The sequence below is a fragment of the Muntiacus reevesi genome, chromosome 18, assembly GCF_963930625.1.
Source record: "Muntiacus reevesi chromosome 18, mMunRee1.1, whole genome shotgun sequence".
NCBI classification, from domain to species: Eukaryota; Metazoa; Chordata; class Mammalia; order Artiodactyla; family Cervidae; genus Muntiacus; species Muntiacus reevesi.
This window is the reverse complement of record NC_089266.1, coordinates 21,931,301-21,949,254: the sequence shown is the minus strand read 5'-3', so window position 1 is coordinate 21,949,254 and position 17,954 is coordinate 21,931,301. Positions and strand designations below refer to the sequence as shown.

The 17,954-nt window shown below is 42.8% G+C and overlaps 1 protein-coding gene across 6 annotated transcripts in view; it reads left to right on the top strand.

Annotated features, from left to right (window-relative positions):
• The first annotated feature begins 1,091 nt into the window (after window positions 1-1,091).
• Window positions 1,092-17,954, top strand: part of WIPF2 (WAS/WASL interacting protein family member 2) — a 42,836-nt gene continuing 25,973 nt past the window's right edge. Inside the window, exons 1-4 of one of the 6 annotated variants that reach the window (XM_065908887.1) lie at window positions 1,092-1,245; window positions 10,142-10,265; window positions 11,736-11,875; window positions 12,152-12,206. The gene's annotated coding sequence lies outside the window, so the exon portion shown is untranslated. Of the gene's footprint in view, window positions 1,246-1,461; window positions 1,577-10,141; window positions 10,266-11,735; window positions 12,207-17,954 lie in introns of those variants that run through there. The other 5 variants (XM_065908886.1, XM_065908888.1, XM_065908889.1 and 2 more) reach the window with 5 other exon arrangements.

Sequence of the window (17,954 nt, the reverse complement as noted above, 5' to 3'; positions counted from 1 at the left end):
GAGCTTTCCAACAACCCTAGGAAACAGTTGTTGGTGGTTTAGTCGCTAAGTTGTGTCCAATTCTTGCGACTCGTGGACAGTAGCCTGCCGGGCTCCTGTGTCCATGGGATTCTCCAGGCAAGAAGACTGGAATGGGTTGCCATTTCCTTCTCTAGGGACTTCCACAGGCACTATTAGACCCATTTTACAGATAGCATAGTTGAGGCCAAGGGCACACGGTAAGAAATGAAAATTAGGTCCCAATTCTTACTTCAGATTCAGCGTAAATAAAGGTGATGGAGAGACCCAAAGAACACTTTGAGGCAATGAGTTTGACTGCAGTGGAAAAGCATTTTTGTGGGTGGACTAGGGAGGAATCCTTAGCTGGGACAGGGCTAACAGCAGGCCCGCCAGGGAAGGCACAGGATTCCTTGCCCCCCCACACCCCCCGCCCGCCCTCCACCGACCCCAACAGCAGGAAGTCTGCAGCACCAACCCCCAGCCATGGAAACTGGGAAGCCCAGGTCCGGGAAAGTGAAGACGAATGTTCACAGGTGTTCGGGTTAGGCAACTAAGATGACGTTAACGGGTGACTAGTTAGCAGGGCCTGCCTCGCCGTTGCCATGACAACCGGAGCTTGATTACTGAGCCCTTGCAAGGTTGACTGGGGCGGTTCTTCGTTAACTCGAAATTAGGAAAGGACATTTATGGTGTGTGCGCGTAAGCACGCGGAAAAAAGATGAAAAAGACATTATTCGAAACTCTGTTCAGCTCAGTGAGTCTTCACTTAAGCAACATGTTAGAATCACTGCGCAGTTTTAAAAGTTCCGATGCCTAGCCACACACAAGATCAATTAAATCAAGATCTCTGGGTGTGGAATTCAGGTATCACTATTTAGTCAACTCTTCCCAGGTGATTCTAATTGCAACCAAAGTTGCAAACCCTGCTTTTCAGCGGCTAAGCAACATTCTTGCGACCTCCCCAATATGGCGGCCACCGAGCGCTTCCGCCTTTACGTGAGCCGGCAAGGGGCGGGCTTTCCAGACGCGCATGCGTGTAGTGTCTCTTCGCCCTCTGCTCCCTCCTCCTTTCTCCCCCTCCTCCATTTTGTTCGCGGACGCTGGGGACGGTGGGAGCAGATCCATTTCCGGGTTGGCAAAAGGGGCGGCGGCGGCGAGAAGGGGAGCTTGCCGCGGGGCAAGCAGGACGGGACGGAGCCAGAGCTGAGGTGGCGGAGGAGTCGCTCCCGGAGCCGCTGCGGCCAGGTCGGGGAGAGTGGGTCCAGGGAGGGTGGGTCCGTCGCTGAAATGACCTGCGGATCTGAATGGGCGGGCGAGCCGGGGGAGGGGGGACTGGGGCGGGGCTGTAGGGGAGAGGGGACTTTGGAGGAGGGGCCTGTGGGAGAGGGGTCCTAGGGGCGGGACCTAAGGGGAGGGGGATTGGAGGTTGAGTCTAAAGAACCTGGAGAAGAGGGGGCGTGGGGAATCTAAGTAGGGAGGAGTGGTCGGGAATCGGTGTGGGGCGAGCGTTAACTGTGAGATGCGAAGGAAGGTTGTTGAGAGACAGGAAATAAGGGATCCTGAAGGGTTGGGTGAGGTGAGTAAGACGGCGACTGGGGTGAGGAACGAGGTAACCGTGCGCAAAAAGGGAGATGGGGAGAGAGGACCTGTTGGGAACAGATAATTAACAGGATGCTCCGGATGAGGAGGCCGCTGTGATATTTGGGGATTGATGAGTGAAAACCAATGGTTATGGGGTAACTGAGGAAATTGCTCATATTTGAGGGAATCTGAGTACGTTAGTTGGGAAGGAATCAATCGAGTTTAAGGTTGAATTGCTACATGTTGAGGTTCGCAAGGGAGCGCGATCTGCAGTTGAGGGTTCAGGTTGGAATGATGTGAAGTCTTAGTTCTGGCATCCCCCACCTCCCTAGGATCCTTCCTTTTCACGCTGTTATCTTTGCCCTGTGTTTGTTTCTAAATGACTTACTGCATGTTTTAGGTGACTTTTTTTCCTTCTACGAATCAGAAGAGAACCTCAGGGATTAAGGACGGTTCTAGCTCTTCTGTGGATTTACTAAGTAATTTTGAGGCAGATCATTTTTTGTCTCTTTTTTTTACCCCCATTGGAGATGTTGGTTTGATCCCTCTCTGCCTCTAAAAGATTGTGTTAAGCAAATGGGATCTTTAAAGTGGTTGCAAAGAAGTAATTCCTGAAAATAAGACTGAAATACTGATATTTAGAAGATAAATATCGTTCCCAGTTTCTTCTTCTCAGTCTTGTCCATTTTTTTGTGCCTTGTGCCTGGGAAGAGTTGGTTTGGATTTGATACATGTCCAATTTTTAAACTTTTCTTAATGTCAACTTTTAGTAACCAGAAATTTCATATTGTTGTGTTACACTGTTGTATTGGCTGTGGTCAAGACGAAGATGGGGAAGTTAGAATTGGAAATCAAAGAGGTTGGTTGATGGAGAGAACTGATGGAGAATGTGGGAGAATGCAGTATTTTATTTTCTAGCTACCAGAGTATTTTACTCTTGACAAACACTTGCTTCATGAACTCTTTGAGAATTCACTAAAAAATAGTTTTAGGTAATTGAGCCTTTTGCTTTGGTTCAGTCGCTTTGGTCCTTTTAGCCAGCTGTTGGGGACCAGTGTGCTCATGGACAATTTTGGCTTCTTTATTCTTAATCCTTTAACGTCTTGACTGTTCTAGGTTTTCCTTTGGGTGTAATACTCTATAAACACTTGGTGCATAGGCGAACTTGTTTAGCTTAGACGTGTTCCTGAAAGTCTTGGCATTTCTGAAGTCTGACGTGGATTTGCTTAAGAGGGGGCAGTTTCTAACTCTGCTTCACACTTGGTATCAGAGTAGTGTTTATCTTAGTTGGTACTGATTAGTTAGGTGATGTCAGCACAGAGATGAAATGCAGGGGAAAGTGGAAGGTGTTGAGAACTGTGGGGTTTTCAGGTTTTACTGATGGCTTTTAAGAAGGGAAGAGATGAGTTGTATTCCTTTTGGTGGATGTTCTTTCTTGACTTCTTAGGCTCTTTGATAGAATCTTTTTATTAAAAAATTATGTATTTATTATTTTATTTTTGGCTGCACATGGGCTTTCTGTAGGTGCTGCGAGCAGAGGCTGCTTTCTAGTTGCGGAGCGAGGGCTTCTCATTCTGGAGGCTACTCTTTTGGTGGGCTCTAGGTCATGTGGGCTCCAATAATTTCAGCTCTTCGGCTTAGTTTGGCGCAGGGTCTTAGTTGCCCCGTGGCATGTGAAATCTTCCCGGACTAGGGATTGAACCCGTGTTTCCTGCATTGCACGGTGGATTGGAGAGTAACCTTGTGAACTTGAATCTGTGTTCCTTTTGCTCTGAATTAATTCTGAAAATCACAGGCTGCTGGTTCAGGTTGTTTCAGCAACCCGACCCCAGGAAGAACTGCAGGCATGAAGTACATATGGATGGTCCCTGACTAACCATGGTTCGACTTAGTTTTCAGCTTCACAGTGGTGTGTAAGCGATATGCATTCAGTAGAAGCTGTACTTTGAATGTTTAATTTTGATCTTTTCCTGAGCTGTCGATACTTGGCTCTCTTATGATGCTGGGCAGAGGCAGACAGCCACAGCTCGCAGTCAGCTGATATACACTTACAACCATCCTGTGCCCATACAACTGTTCTGTTTTTCATTTTTAGTACAGTATTCAGTAAATGACATGAGCTATTCAGTCAGTTCAGTTCAGTTGGTCAGTAGTGTCCAGCTCTTTGCGACCCCATGGACTGCAGCACGCCAGGCTTCCCTGTCCATCGCCAGCTCCTGGAGCTTGCTCACACTCATGTCCGTCCAGTCAGTGATGCCATCTAACCATCTCTGTTCCCTTCTCCTCCTGCCTTCAATCCTTCTCAGCATCAAGGGCTTTTCTAATGAGTCAGTTCTTCCCATCAGGCAGCCAGAGTATTGGAGCTTCATCATCAGTCCTTCCAATGAATATTCAGAATTGATTTCCTTTAGGATCGACTGGTTTGATCTCCTTGCAGTCCAAGGGACTCTCAAGAGTCTTCTCCAACACCACAATTCAAAAGCATCAGTTCTTCGGTGCTCAGCTTTCTTTATAGTCCTCAACTCTCACATCCGTACGTGACTGCTGGAAAAACCGGGGCTCTTGGCAGTACTTTATTTTAAAATAAGCTTTGTGTTAGATGATTTTGCCCAACTGTAGGCTAATGTAAGTGTTCTAAACATGTTTAAAGTAGGCTAGGCTAATCTATGATGTCCTGTAGGTTAGGTGTATTATATGTATTTTTGACTTAATGGTATTTTCAGTTTGTGATGGGATTATCAGGATATAACCTATCTGTACACTTATTTGAGGGTAAAAACTTGCTTAATATTTTGCTGTCATTTCAACCTACAGTGTGTCTTTTTGGCTTGTTTTTAAGAAGGTTTGGAAATAAGTTGTGGAGGCTCTGGGCAGACTTAGTGTAGCCTGCTTCTTTCACATAATGGTTTTCCGTTTTTCCTATTCTGCCATGTGTTTCTGTTGCTCTGCTGGAGCCAGTCCCAAGTGGAAAACAGCAAATTGCACATTTTCCCCCTCCTTTTTAGTCTCTGGTGGACGTCTTGTCTGTGTCACAGTTTGATACCACCACATTGAAAGAATTCTTGACTGCTTCAGATGGGGAGGGTGACAGAAGCTGAGCTGGGTTTCCTGGGTCAGAGAATGGACTCTGTCAAAGCAGAGAATAGTTGCAGAAACACAAACCGGGACCTTGAAGCTGTGGCTAACATTTTGGCAACATGTTTCCCGGTGCCAAATAACTTCTTTTCTTCCTGAGTGTGATTGTTGATCTCCTTCTCAAAGTAGGTTCTTGTTGCTACTGTTCTGCACACAGCTCCCGCGCAGAAGTTGGCAGAGTTCCGGTTGACTGTCTCCTGGGGGATGTGGCCTGGATTAGAGTAGATGGGGTGTTCCATGTCAAAGTGAGGTTCATTGGCAGATCCTGAGAGCCTCTCTGCAAGGAAATGGAGGCGGTACTCTTTACTGAATGTTCTTACACTCCTTTATGTTCCTTCTAAATTCAAATCTGTTTCTTATTCATCTGGTGATTAAATGCAGAATCATTGCCTTTGCCTAGCTTTCAAAGCCCAAGGCGTTGAGGGGAAGAGAATGTTTCCAACTTTTTTTCACCTCGCTCTCATTCCCAAGCCTTTGAGCCTAGGGAGCCACAGACTAAACTCAGGAGCACTTTTTGGTATTATTATCAAAGGGTATTTAAAAATACTGGATAGAGCTTTATGGAGAAAAGCAATGTTAGTAGGGAAAGAAGGCGTTTGCTAATGTCTGTGTCAGTCTTAGCTGTCTTAAGATTTTGGCTGATGCCTGTGGAGGCAAATAGGTCCTCAGATAGGGAAGCCAGGAATTGGCTTCTCACTTGCCATTTAAGCTTGGCAAAGTTGTAACAATTTAGTATGACCCTCCTAAATACTTAATTCTACTTAGTAAACGCTTTTTTCAGTGTGTTCTGCTTAGTGGGTGCACTTTTTCCAGGAGATGATTATTTGAAGATAACTGTGTCTCCATTAGGTCTTGGGATGGATTATGAAGATCATTTCTTGCAGTATATGACAGTGACCCTGTAACATTGGAGAGAACCTCAAAACAAATCTTGGCGGCCCTGGATTCACCTTTCTTCTCCTTCATTAGCCCAGAGGATTCTGTTCCTGATATGCAGGTTCAGATCCAGAGGTTTTGACCCTGGTCCGGGGCTTTGATTGTGGTAACAAATACGATTATTGGAGTTGTATTTAATCTAGTCTCAGGTCTTTCTTTCCTGAAGAGTGTCTTGAAGTGTGGCAAATCTGTATAAACAAGGAACACATGTAGATTTCCTTCCTATTAAAAAAAGTTGGGGGGGGCCTCTGTGCTGGGTGTTTGTTGCTGTGCCCGGGCGTTCTCGACTTGCCGCAAGCGGGGGCTGCTCTTTGTGGCGGTGCACGGGCTTTTCGTTGCAGTGGCTTCTCTTGTGGAGCACAGGCTCTAGAGCGTGGGCCCAGTAGTTGCGGCTCCTCGGGGGCTCTGGAACACAGGCTCTCTAGTTGTGGTGCGCGGGCTTGTTCTGCAGCATGTGGAATCTTCCCAGACCAGGGAGTTAATCCTTGTCCCCTGCATTGGTAGGCGGCTTCCTGTCCACTGTACCACCAGGGATGTCCTCCTCCCCATTTAATAATTGGTTTTCAAAAATGTTTTAGCTTCTTAAACTTCATGGATTTATATTAAGCTCCATTTAGACTGAGGCCCCTGAGTGAAAGCAATTTGTTTTTAGTTGGTATTTGTAATAATATTTCTATACAAATTCATCAGCCTGCTCTCTGTGCTCATTGAAAACCTGAATCAAGTAGTCTCTCTCTTTTCCCCTCCCAATAAAACCTCTGACTGTGAAACAGTCTCCATATGTCCATATTGGAACATTTGGTTTTCTTTTAAAAAGGAATTTTCTAAAGAGGTACAGTGTATTATGGGACATGCTGTCTGAGACGTGTGGGGAGTGAGTGAGCTTTCTTTCCACTTCTACCTTCCCAGTGCTCAGATGTAGGCAGGGTGTTTGTCATTAAAGATCCAGGTATGAGATTAATTTTTTTTTCCTTTTTGAGATTAATTTAAACTCTTGCTGTCACTATCTTACAAGGACAGGACTTTTAAGAAAATAACAATAAAAATATTATTTTCTTAAATAGATAATATATTCACGTGGCCCAGAATTTGAAAGGGTAAAAAAAATGGTATGCATTGAGCAGTCTACCCTCTGCCCTTGTCTACTCTTCATTCTGGTTTGTCTTCCCAGAGTCAGCTAATATTATCAATTTCTTGAGATCCTTTTTTTCTTTTTTTAATCTTATTTATTTATTTTGGCCATGCTGAGTCTTTGTTGCTGCGTGTGGGCTTTTTCTTAGTTGCCGTGCTTGGGATTCATGTTACAGTGGTTTCTTTTATTGGGGAGAATGGCCTCTAGGATGCTCAGGCTTCATTAGTTGTGGCACATGAACTTAGTTGTCCAGAGGCATGTGGGATCTTCCCAGACCAGAGATGGAACCCATATCCCTTGCATTTGCAGGCAGATTCTTAACCCACTGGACTACCAGGTAAGTCCTCTTGACATCCTTTCCAGAGATAATGTGTACAAAGTAAATATATATGTGTCTTGCATTTTTTAAAATGAGTGTCACACACTAATTCTATCTACAGTTTTTAAAAAACTTGTTTTGGCAATCAGTCATTCTATATGAGCAGTAAAGAGAGTAGCTCCTGCCCTATACTGGTAGATATGTAATGTTTCCAGTCTTTTACTGTTACAAACTATGCTCCAGAGAAAAACTATATATGTTTGGCCTTTTGCATGTGTGACCATATCTGTAGGGTAAATTAGAATTGCTGAGGCTGCTTTTTGGGGGGCCCTGTTGTTCATTTCCTTGACAATTGTTGAGTTCCTACTGTGTGCCAAGCACTGTGGTGGGTACTGGTGATGCAACAGTGAAAACAACACTAATTCAGCCTTTGCACTCATGCGGTTATGGTCTAGTGGGGAAAACACCCATTAAACGGGTAATTAATTACTGTTTGCCAGCAGTACAGTGGAGATTGCAAATGGGAAATCTGACTCTAGTTCATTGAGAAGGCGGGTGGTCAGGGAAGGTCCCTGAGGAATTGACTTCTAAGGCTGAAACCTGAAGGATGAGGGGAGGAAATGGCAAAGCTGAAGGTCCTGAGGAGGGAAAGAACGTGGCCATGTGGAAGCTGAAGGGAGTCCCGGTGTGTCTGAACCTTAGGGAGTGAGAAGCAGAGATGGGGCAAGACTTCAGAGAGTGTGAGTTCTTAAAATATACAGGTAAATGGTATAGTTCGTTTTGAGCTCAGCCTTTCCAGTAGAGACTTTTTTCTGTCAGTTCTTTCCCCTGGGAGTAGTTTACCGTTGTTGATGCTGAAACCACCAAATATCATAAAGATGTTGGTACAGTGGAACATGTTTTCCAAAAAATTTCCTGGATAAAGCCTGTTCTTTTTAGTCTTGATTTCTTTTAGATCCTGCTCATTAAACTCTTGTGGCTGGATTAGAACTTGAAATGTGGCGCTCTTGAGAACTGGTTTGGAGATTGTTGGGGAGCTGTTCTTAGATCATGGGGGATGATGGGCTTGTTAGTTTGCCAGACCTGCTTATTTAAGAAACAAAAAACCTCTTCACCTCTGGGGATTATTGACTGTTTTTTTGGTAAGCCTCATGCACTAGAGAGAGAACACAGATGTTCTTCTTGTGAACTACTGAAAATAATTTGTCATCTAGGCCGTATGTCTTAACATGGTGCATACATCTTACTGGACATGCAAAATGGATCAGTAGCTTAGGGCCATTATAACTCTGAATATATGAAACCATTTTTTATCTGCAGTATCTGCAGTATATTTTATATTGACTTTTGTTCAGGAATCACAGTACTCTTTCTCAAAGCCCAGATGGTCCTGTTTTGATTTAGTACTTACTTGTGTAATTGGATCAGCTTGCCCTGTTTTCATAGCTCAAAGTAGACTCCTGATTTCGCAGACCATCACTAGTGATCTCAGAATGAAAATGTGCAGATTTTTCTAGCATTTCAGCAAGGAGCATCTGTGTATCTGATGGCTTAAGGGTATTAGTGTGAGAGAAGAAACTCTTCTGCAGTGAAAGTCACAGCTTTGTTAATAGACCTTCTGTGGTGAGTTGGGACTTAATATATTATCTTTGAAATGAGGCATGACACTTCTCTCCATGTGAAGTCTGGATCAACGTTTTATGGAGCAGCTGCTTAAATTTTCTTTCAGGCCTTTTCTTAATGGAGACTGTCATCACTGATTTTCTTCCTCTGACTGTTCTCTGTATATGTTTTCTACTTTAATATTTCTGCTGTGCAAATGACGGAATGCACATAGAAGCCAAGTGCTAATCCTATGAGATGGCCAGCCTCAAGTGAGAAGACCTGTTTTTTGTCATCAGTGACTAGATTTCAGCCTACCTGATAAATCTTTTAACTTCATTAACAGTTTCTTAGAACTTGTAAAGATATTTTGACAGCAGATGTTGGTTATTTTTGTTTTTCAGTTAGTTGCATTAAATTGAGAACAAGACCTGAAAAGGGGACTAAGTAATTGGTTTTAAGATTTATCCCTTTATTTTTGTGCTTACTTTTGCAATTAAATTTTGCTTATGAGTTCTCACAGTGGCCTGAAAGTTCCTCACGTATTTGACTTGTGATGGTGTGAGTGCTGGGTGGTGAACCTTGTTTGGTTACACCCAGGCTGTGGCAGAGATTCAGGTCACATTGGGCAGCCTGCTTCATTGCAGTTGAGCCTGAGACATGAGTTATTTTGGTTTGTTTGGGATTTGCTACTTTCTTTAACTGCATTGGTAGCAGATCCAATGTTGACCTTTCTTGGGAAATTTTGATATTCTGAAGCTTGGTTTTGTTGTACAGTGTTAGATTTTTTGGTTTTAGTAGTTAAATTTAAAATTAAAATAGTCAGAATATGTAAAGAGTCAAATAGTACTGTAATTCTTACAGTACTTAAAGAGCTGCTCCATTTCTCCTCACTTCTCTGAATGCTTTTAATATTTTTAATAATTTAATAATACTTTTAGTATTTTTTTGTGATGTATATTCATGTTTCTACATAGTATTTTTACACTGTTGCGTCTTGATTTTTCCACTCTTAGATATTATCTATTGAGTTTTTGCTGTGGACACTTGAGTTTTGCATTCTTATGCTGCTATTCATGCACAACCCTTCTTGCTGTCTGCCTTATATATATATATATAACATGATCTTGATTAAATCAATATTCTATATGTTTTGGTGTCATATATCAGGATTCATGTAGAAAAACCAACCATTCTTGGTATTTCACAGATTATCAAATCATTGAAAGGCCAGGGGAGCATAGGTCGGGGGAAGCCACTTGCAGGGCTTGAAAGAAACTGCAGTCATTAATAATCCTGACTGCCTTAAACACCAAAGCAGCCAATTTACAGAATATTGAAAACTGCTGCAAACCACATGTCTGTCATCTGTCTGAGCACCTGCTCATTGTTCCTGGAGGATCAATAATGGCATCTACCTTCCTTCTATCTTCTAGATCTTGAGTGAATGCTATGTGTTGGTGGAATTTAAACCACAACCCAGTGACAGGGGATTCTAGGAAAAGTAGTTCCCAGACCTCCAGCCTCCCTTCTCTCCTGTGAGTCCAGAAGGGAGTAGAGGTGAGTGTTATCAACAGAAGAGAAAAAAGTAGCATCCAATATGATGACTGTGTACTATGATTATATTTCCTTCTTTATATATTTTTTTCCTTAAGTATTATATTTGCCTTTTTTCCTTATTTCCTTTTTCTTGCTTGATTTACGAAGTATCAGTCATTAATTCATCCCTAACCTCGGATGGAAGTATCTCTTCTCAGCACATTTAAACATGTTAGTGGAGTCGAAGAGACTTTATGAAAAAGATCTATAGGATGGGTGCATTTTTTGAGGGCTTGCCTGTCTGAATCATCTCTTTTCTACCTTCATGCTGGTTGATAGTTTGACTAGATATAAAATGTTTTGTTGGGGGTCATATTTCTTTGGAAATTTTAAACCTTGCTTTGTGATTTTCTAACTTTTGGTAATAATGTTATGAAGTTTGATGCTATTCAATTCTAGATTCTTTGTATAGGATCTGTTTTTTCCTCTGAAAGATTTTAGGGTCTTGTCTTTACCTGCCTCCTGCATTGGAGGGTGAATTCTTAACCACTGGACCACCAGGCTAGTCCTATTTAGGGTCTTGTCCTTATCCTTGGTATTCTGAAATGCAGTGATGTGCCTTGGGGTGGATATTAGAATTCATCATGCTTGGGAGTTCCCTGGTGGTCCAGTGGTTAGGACTCCATGTTTCTGCTAGTGGGGGCCCAGCTTTGATCCCTGCTTGGGGAACTAAGATCCCACAAGCTGTACAGTGTGGCCAGGGGAAAAAAAAATGCAGTCTGCAGCTTATTTCCATCTACTTCCCTGGTGGCTCAGATGGTAAAGAATCTGCCTGCAGTGTGGGAAGTCTGGGTTCGATCCCTGGAGTCGGGAAGATCCTCTGGAGAAGGGAATGGCAACCCACTCCAGCATTCTTGCCTGGAGAATTCCATGGACAGAGGAGCCTGGCAGGCTATAGTCTATAGGTTCGCAAAGAGTCAGACCTGACTGAGCGACTTAACACTTTTACCCTTTCCATCTGTCAAGTTTTCTTGTATTATCATCTCTTACAATGTTTCTCTCTCTGATAATTATTTCTCTCCTCCCTACTTCTCGGAACCCCTGTTATCCAAATGGTGAAACTCCTAGACTAGCCCTCAATTTTTTTTCCCTTGTGAATTTTTCCCCCTCATTCAATTTTCAGACAGCCTTAGTTTTTTCTTCCAGCTCTTGTATTTTAAATATTTACCATCAATTTTTTTTAGTTTCCAAGAAGTTTTCTCCAAATTTTTAAAAATTTAATTGGAGGATAATTGCTTTACAATATTGTGTTGCTCTCTGCCAGACATCGGCATGAGTCAGCCATAGGTACACATGTCTCAGAATTTTATGTATAAATATTTTTGCATGTTGTCAGGAATTCTGTTTTGCTTATTTACTTTGCTTCCTGTCTCTCATGTGAGAGGCTTTCTTGAACCGTCTAATAATTCTTGGCTATCTGTTCATTTTTAGGGATGAGGCACTAAAAAGCTGAGTGCGGATCCCTGGCTCATCAAGTGGTGGGCACCATTTTAGGGTGAATCGGCGCTGGTCACTTTCCTCAGAGAGAACTGCTACGGTTTTCTGCCTGGAGAGTGTCAGCCCAGCAGCAGGTGTTTTTGGAGCCGAGTGGGAGAAGAGAGCCGGGGATGGGGAGAGGTCTCATTATTGAGTACACTTAGACTCACTTCATCCCCGTTTGTTCTCAGTATGGTTCAGCTGCCCTTAGCTATCACTGGTCCCTTGGTTCAGAGGCCCTCTGGCTCAGCTTCTCTCATCTTTTACCAGGCAGTGTTGGGGTGGGGACAGAAGGGATAGAAGAATCTTACTTCTTACACAAACTTTTTGTCCTTGTTTTGTTTTTCTTTTTTATTTTAATTGGAGGACAGTTGCTCTACAATATTGTGTTGGCCTCTGCCACACATCAGCATGAATTAGCTGCAGGTACGTTACACAGACTTTCAACCAATTCTCTTTTAGCCCCTCCTACACCCCTTTCTGCAGAGGTACTGGATGCCTCCAGTTTCTGGGCCTTTTCTGAGATTCTGTGGTAGAAATCTGCTTGCTTCTAGGCATTTGGTTTTTTCCTTTCTGTGAAGTTATTTATCACTAGTGCATCTTCTGTCCAGCTTCCAAAATTTTGTTGATACCTCTCTTTATGTTGTCTCGTTTCCCATTTTCTTTCTTTTATTCCTTAATTTATGCCTTAAACTTTTTTCCCCTGATTTTAGTAGGTCTGGATTAGGGCCCAGAAGTGTGTGTGTGTGTGTGTGTGTGTGTGTGTCCAGAAGTGTGTGTGTGCCCAGAAGTGTGTGTGTGTGTGTGTGTGTGTGTGTGCCCAGAAGTGTGTGTGTGCCCAGAAGTGTGTGTGCGCACCCAGAAGTGTGTGTGTGTGTGTGTGTGTGTGTGTGTGTGTGTGTGTGCGTGCCCAGAAGTGTGTGTGTGTGTGTGTGTGTGTGTGCCCAGAAGTGTGTGTGTGCCCAGAAGTGTGTGTGTGTGTGTGTGTGTGTGCCCAGAAGTGTGTGTGTGCCCAGAAGTGTGTGTGTGTGTGCGCGCCCAGAAGTGTGTGTGTGTGTGCGCGCCCAGAAGTGTGTGTGTGCCCAGAAGTGTGTGTGTGTGCGCGCCCAGAAGTGTGTGTGTGTATGTGTGTGCGCCCAGAAGTGTGTGTGTGTGTGTGTGTGTGTGTGTGCTCAGAAGTGTGTGTGTGTGTATTAAACATGCCCGTGTGTGTGTGTTAAACATGCCCTAGGATGTGTTTTTTTCTCAGGCAAGTTTGAAAGCTCTGTTTTAGAAGGACCTTCTAAACCATTTATTGCTATCCTGAGTTGCTTTTGTATTCTGACTGTGTTTTAGTCTGTCTAGCTTTGGTCTGGATTTCTAAATTAGAATGTGTCCTTCATCTGATTAGCTCCTCTCTTCTGTAGTTAAATGATGGCAAATGGTAATAACTTTGGCCTTGTGTGACTCCATTTTTTTTACCCAACATTTCTAAACCCACTGGTTCCTGGGATGTGTGGGTGGGGAGGAAATATTAGTTATGAACATTGAGCTACTCTACATCATTTCACTGTCCAAATCCAGGAATCTGTTTTTTGTTAGGTTTTGTTTTTTTGAAATGGAAAATTGACTCAGGCTTTAAAAACAGATTTACTAGTTATCTGTCTTAGATTTATGCAGCATCATTTTTGGAGATGTTAAAGTACTGTGATTTGAAGTTTGTTCTTAATTTCAACAGTATGAGAGGGCACATTCTCTTCTTTTTGTGTTATAGAACCTTAGGCCTTACAAGGAAAAACTGTTGTATCTTTTACCATCAGTATGTAAAGCATCTGGAAATGATGGGTTTGCAGCTGCTTCTTGGTTGTGGTTATTCACTTGGAGATCAGGGGCCAAATGAGTACCTATCTTAATGAGGTTGTAGATAGAGGCCTAGTACCGTAGTTTCCAGATACGGGAAGTCTGTGGCTCTTAGTAGCTAAATGCAGCCTGAGGAAGCCATGTCAGCTCTGCCATAGATTTACGTTCTAAGATGAACAGCTCTATTGAAACAGCTCTAATAGATTTTTACAAATTTCATTGAAACAGTTTTGGTGAAGAAAGTCACAAAAACAGTGTGAAATCTAAAGTGTTACTGTCTTGGAAATTCCTTGGTGGCCTAGTGGTTAGGATTCTGGGCTTTCACTGCCATGGCCTAGGTTCAGCCCCTGGTCAGGGAACTGAGATCTCACAAGTCACATGGCCAAAAAATATATATATATATAATAAAAATAAAGCTTTGTCTCATTGATTATTGATCATTGGCTGTGGGTTTGTTTATTTATTTTTAGAGTATTTACTTATTTATTAGGCTGTTTCAGGTGTCAGTTGCGGCGCTCGGGCTTTCTCTGGGTGTGGCACGTGGCTTGAGAGTGCGGACTCAGTGGTCGCTGTGTGCAGGCTTAGTTGCTCTGAGGCATGTGGGATCTTCGTTCTCTAACCAGGGATCAAACCTGAATCCCCTGTATTGGAGGGCAGATTCTTAACCACTGGACCACCGGGGAAGTCCCCCTGGCTGTGTTTTAAAGCAGTACAGCACTCTGAACTATAACTGCTTTACTGCAATCGACTGTTTTCTATATGTTCCCCCACCCTCCCAGTGGGTTTCCCAGGTGGCTCTGTGGTAAACAATCTGCCCGACAGTGCAGGAGATGCAAGAGATGAGGGTTTGATCCCTTGATCGGGAAGATCCCCTGCAGAAGGGAGTGGCTACCCATTCCAGTCTTCTTGCCTGGAGAATTCCATGGACAGAGGAGCCTGGTGGGCTACAATCCATGGGGTTTCAAAAGAATCTGACACGACTTAGCGACCAAAACTACAGCAACCCTCCCAATGCTTCATTGCTTTCAGAATAGTAGGATTTTCTCTTAGCTTTGAGGGGTGTGGTGGGGGCTGGGGATGTTTGGTAAGGTTGTTTCTTACCATCTCTGTTTATGATGATTTCCAGGCATTGTAGTTATAGTTGCTCTTATATTAGTTGTCTCTAGCAATCTTTTTAATGAAGCCATTCTTCACAACTGGTTATTTAATTGAATACAAAAGTAGACTTCTCATTGATTTGTGGTCCTTTTAGATGAGAGGACTTCGTTGCTGGGTTTCCCTGTATCTGGGAATCATACATAACCGGTGGAACCTGATATTTACCACATCAAGTAGTCTATGCATATGTAGGCTTCTGAGTTTATGTTTTTCACGCTTTTGAAAAATAACTTGGGACAAGAGGAAAGAGTCTTATTAGCGGAAAAAGCTACATTTTGGGATGTATAATTATATTCTTATTAGAAAAATTCTATTTGAAAGATTTTCATCATAAGTTGTGTATTTTTCTTCTGCCTTCCTGGTGGCTCAGTGGGTGAAGAATCTGTCCGAAATGCAGGAGACACAGGAGACACAGGTTGATCCCTGAGTTGGAAAGATCCCCTGGAGGAGGAAATGGCAACCCATCCAGTATTCTTGCCTGAGAAATCCCGTGGACAGAGGAGCCTGGCAGGTTATCGCCCATGGAGTTGCAAAGAGTTGGACACGACTAGGCGACTAAACATACACACATGCGTGTGCACTTCTGCCTCCATCCTTTTTTCTTCCAGAATTGTGTGTTGCTTGTAATAGTGAAAAATCATTGAAGTAAAGAGGTTTTTTTTAAAACTACTTGTTGGATCAATCAGGTTTGCTGCATAGTTAAATTTCCTTGATGGAAAATGCCTGCCATTGGAAAGATGATGTTTTTTTCCTTCATGGAGTAACTTTGGAATTTTAATTACTTCCATGGCCATACATGATAAAAATCTGTTTCACCAGAGGTTTGACTGAATTGAATTTCAAGGGAGAGGGAGCACCTTTTCTATTTAGAGAAGAGGGCTATAGATTACTTTCAGATTATATAAAGCTTTTGGAGGAGGGGAAGGGTGGTGAAAGATGTAGAACAAGAAAGTTACTCTAGTCTGTTTCCTTGTGTTTTAGAGAAACCAAAGTTGCTTTAGTGGAAACTCTGTGGTCTTCTGTCGTAGAACACACGGAGGCGTGTTCATAGTTCTCTGTTGATGTCAGTTCTTGCGAAATTAGAGGAACCTGTTTGACTCCTGCTGTTAGTCTCCTGCAGTGGCATGCGGATCCTCTCAGGGACCTCCTGGCTCTTCTCCATGTGGGGTTCTGTGGCTTGGGGACTGGATGCCTTTGTGCCACTGTGGTGAAGAGCTCATGCCTCCCCAGACTGCTGCTTTTCAGGTGCAAGGCTGAAGGGTAGGTGGGCGGGTAAGCAAATTCCCAGCAGGGAACTTTTAACCCTGGAAGGCTTCCGGTTAGTACCTAGGTCCCTAGCTGTGCTCAAGTCAAAGAGAGGTGAGGTACAGTCTGTGGGGTTAATGCATGAGATAACTGGTGGAACTTGTTTCCTTTGGATGTGAAGCTATTGGTTTGTTTAGACTTCTTTGGTATAATAGGCATATTGGATGGAGGAGGATACTACTTTTTAAAATTTTTATTTATTTGTTTTGGTTGAGCTAGGTCCTCATTGCTTTCTCTGGTTGTGGCAAGCAGGAGTTACTCTCTAGTTGTGGTGTGTGAGCTTTTCCCAGCGGTGTCTTCTCTTGTCGTGGTGCACAGGCTCGAGGTGTGTGGGCTCAGTAGTTGTGGCTCGTGGGCTTAGTTGCCCCATGGCGTGTGGGGTCTTCCCAGATCAGGGATTGAACTTGTGTCCCCCGCATTGGCAGGTGAAATCCCATCCACTGTACACCAGGGAAGTCCAGAGAAGGATACTACTATTGGATTTGGAGGATGGCTTCTTATTTATTTATTTTTAATTGGAGGATATGGAGCATGGCTTATAAAGGCCTCAGATTTTATCTCCTACCATTCTTCTCACCCTGTTCTAGTTACCTTGGCGTTTAGTTCTCTAACACATCAAATTCATTTCCGTCTCCTTGATGTTTGTTAATTCTTTTTGGAAGATACTTTCCCCAGATGTTCCTGGGGCTTGACTGCTTATGGAGAGCCAGGCTCTGAGAGCCAAGCCCCCAGCCCTGCCCCTCCCCATCTAACAGAACACTGTACCCTGCTGCTACACCCCCCTTTTGGTTCTCTTTTTTCCTTTCTTTTGATCGCTGATGTATTTGTTTCCTTGTTTCCTTCCTCTAGAATGTAAGGTCCATGATTGTAAAAAATTGTCTTGTTAAGCCACTGAAACAGAGTTTATCAATCTCAGCATTATTCACGTTTCTGGACTGGATAATTCTTTATGGGAGGCTTAGTTGCCCCATGGCACATGGGATCTTCTTCCTGGACCAGAGATCGAACCTGTGTCCTCTGCATTGGCAGGCAGATTCAGAGCCACCAGGGGAGCCTTAATAGGATATTAAAGAATCAAACACGTATTTAAGAAGGGTGAGGTAGGGACTTCCCTGGTGGTCCAGTGGTTAAGACTTTGTGCTTCCAATGAAGAGGGCACACTTTCAATCCCTGGTCAGGGAACGAAGATTCTACATGCTGTGCTGTGTGGCCAAAAATTAAATAAATAAATGATTTTCTTGTTAACATCTTTTTTTTTTTTTCTTGTTAACATCTTAAATTCCTACCCATATGACTGAGTCTTGTAAGGTGGAACTAAGGCCCTTGAGGCTTTCCTGAGGGAGATAGCTTATTTAAAAAATGTTCAGGGTCATTTTTTTTCCCCCTGTGGGATTTTGTCGAGTACTTTGGTACAAAAACTGTAATTTACTGTGTAATCAAAGTTGAGATCAAAGGAAAGTAATGTTACTTGAGGTCTCTCAGCATGAAAGTGGATGACATTAAGATTTAGATTTTTAAAAATTATTTTTTCTTTTTAAAATAACTTGTAATTGAAACCTCAGTTTTATAACAGTAGAATACCTTTTGAATAAAGGCCTCAAATTATAGTGGTAACTACAGTATCTCTTAGATCATTTTAAATATATAAAAAAAGCAACTAGTGGATTCTTCATTTATTAAATGTAAAAGGCAGCAGTCATTGTCTTTGTCCTCAGGAGGTTTCCTGCTCCTAAAATGTGTGAATATTTGAAAATTGAATAGAAAAACAAATTTTGTCTTTTGAGGAATAGAAGAAAGCACCTTTTAAAAAGTGCATTGCTTGAGTTTTATAGAGACTTATCTCTGAATTCTGAGATAAAGTTGACATTAAGA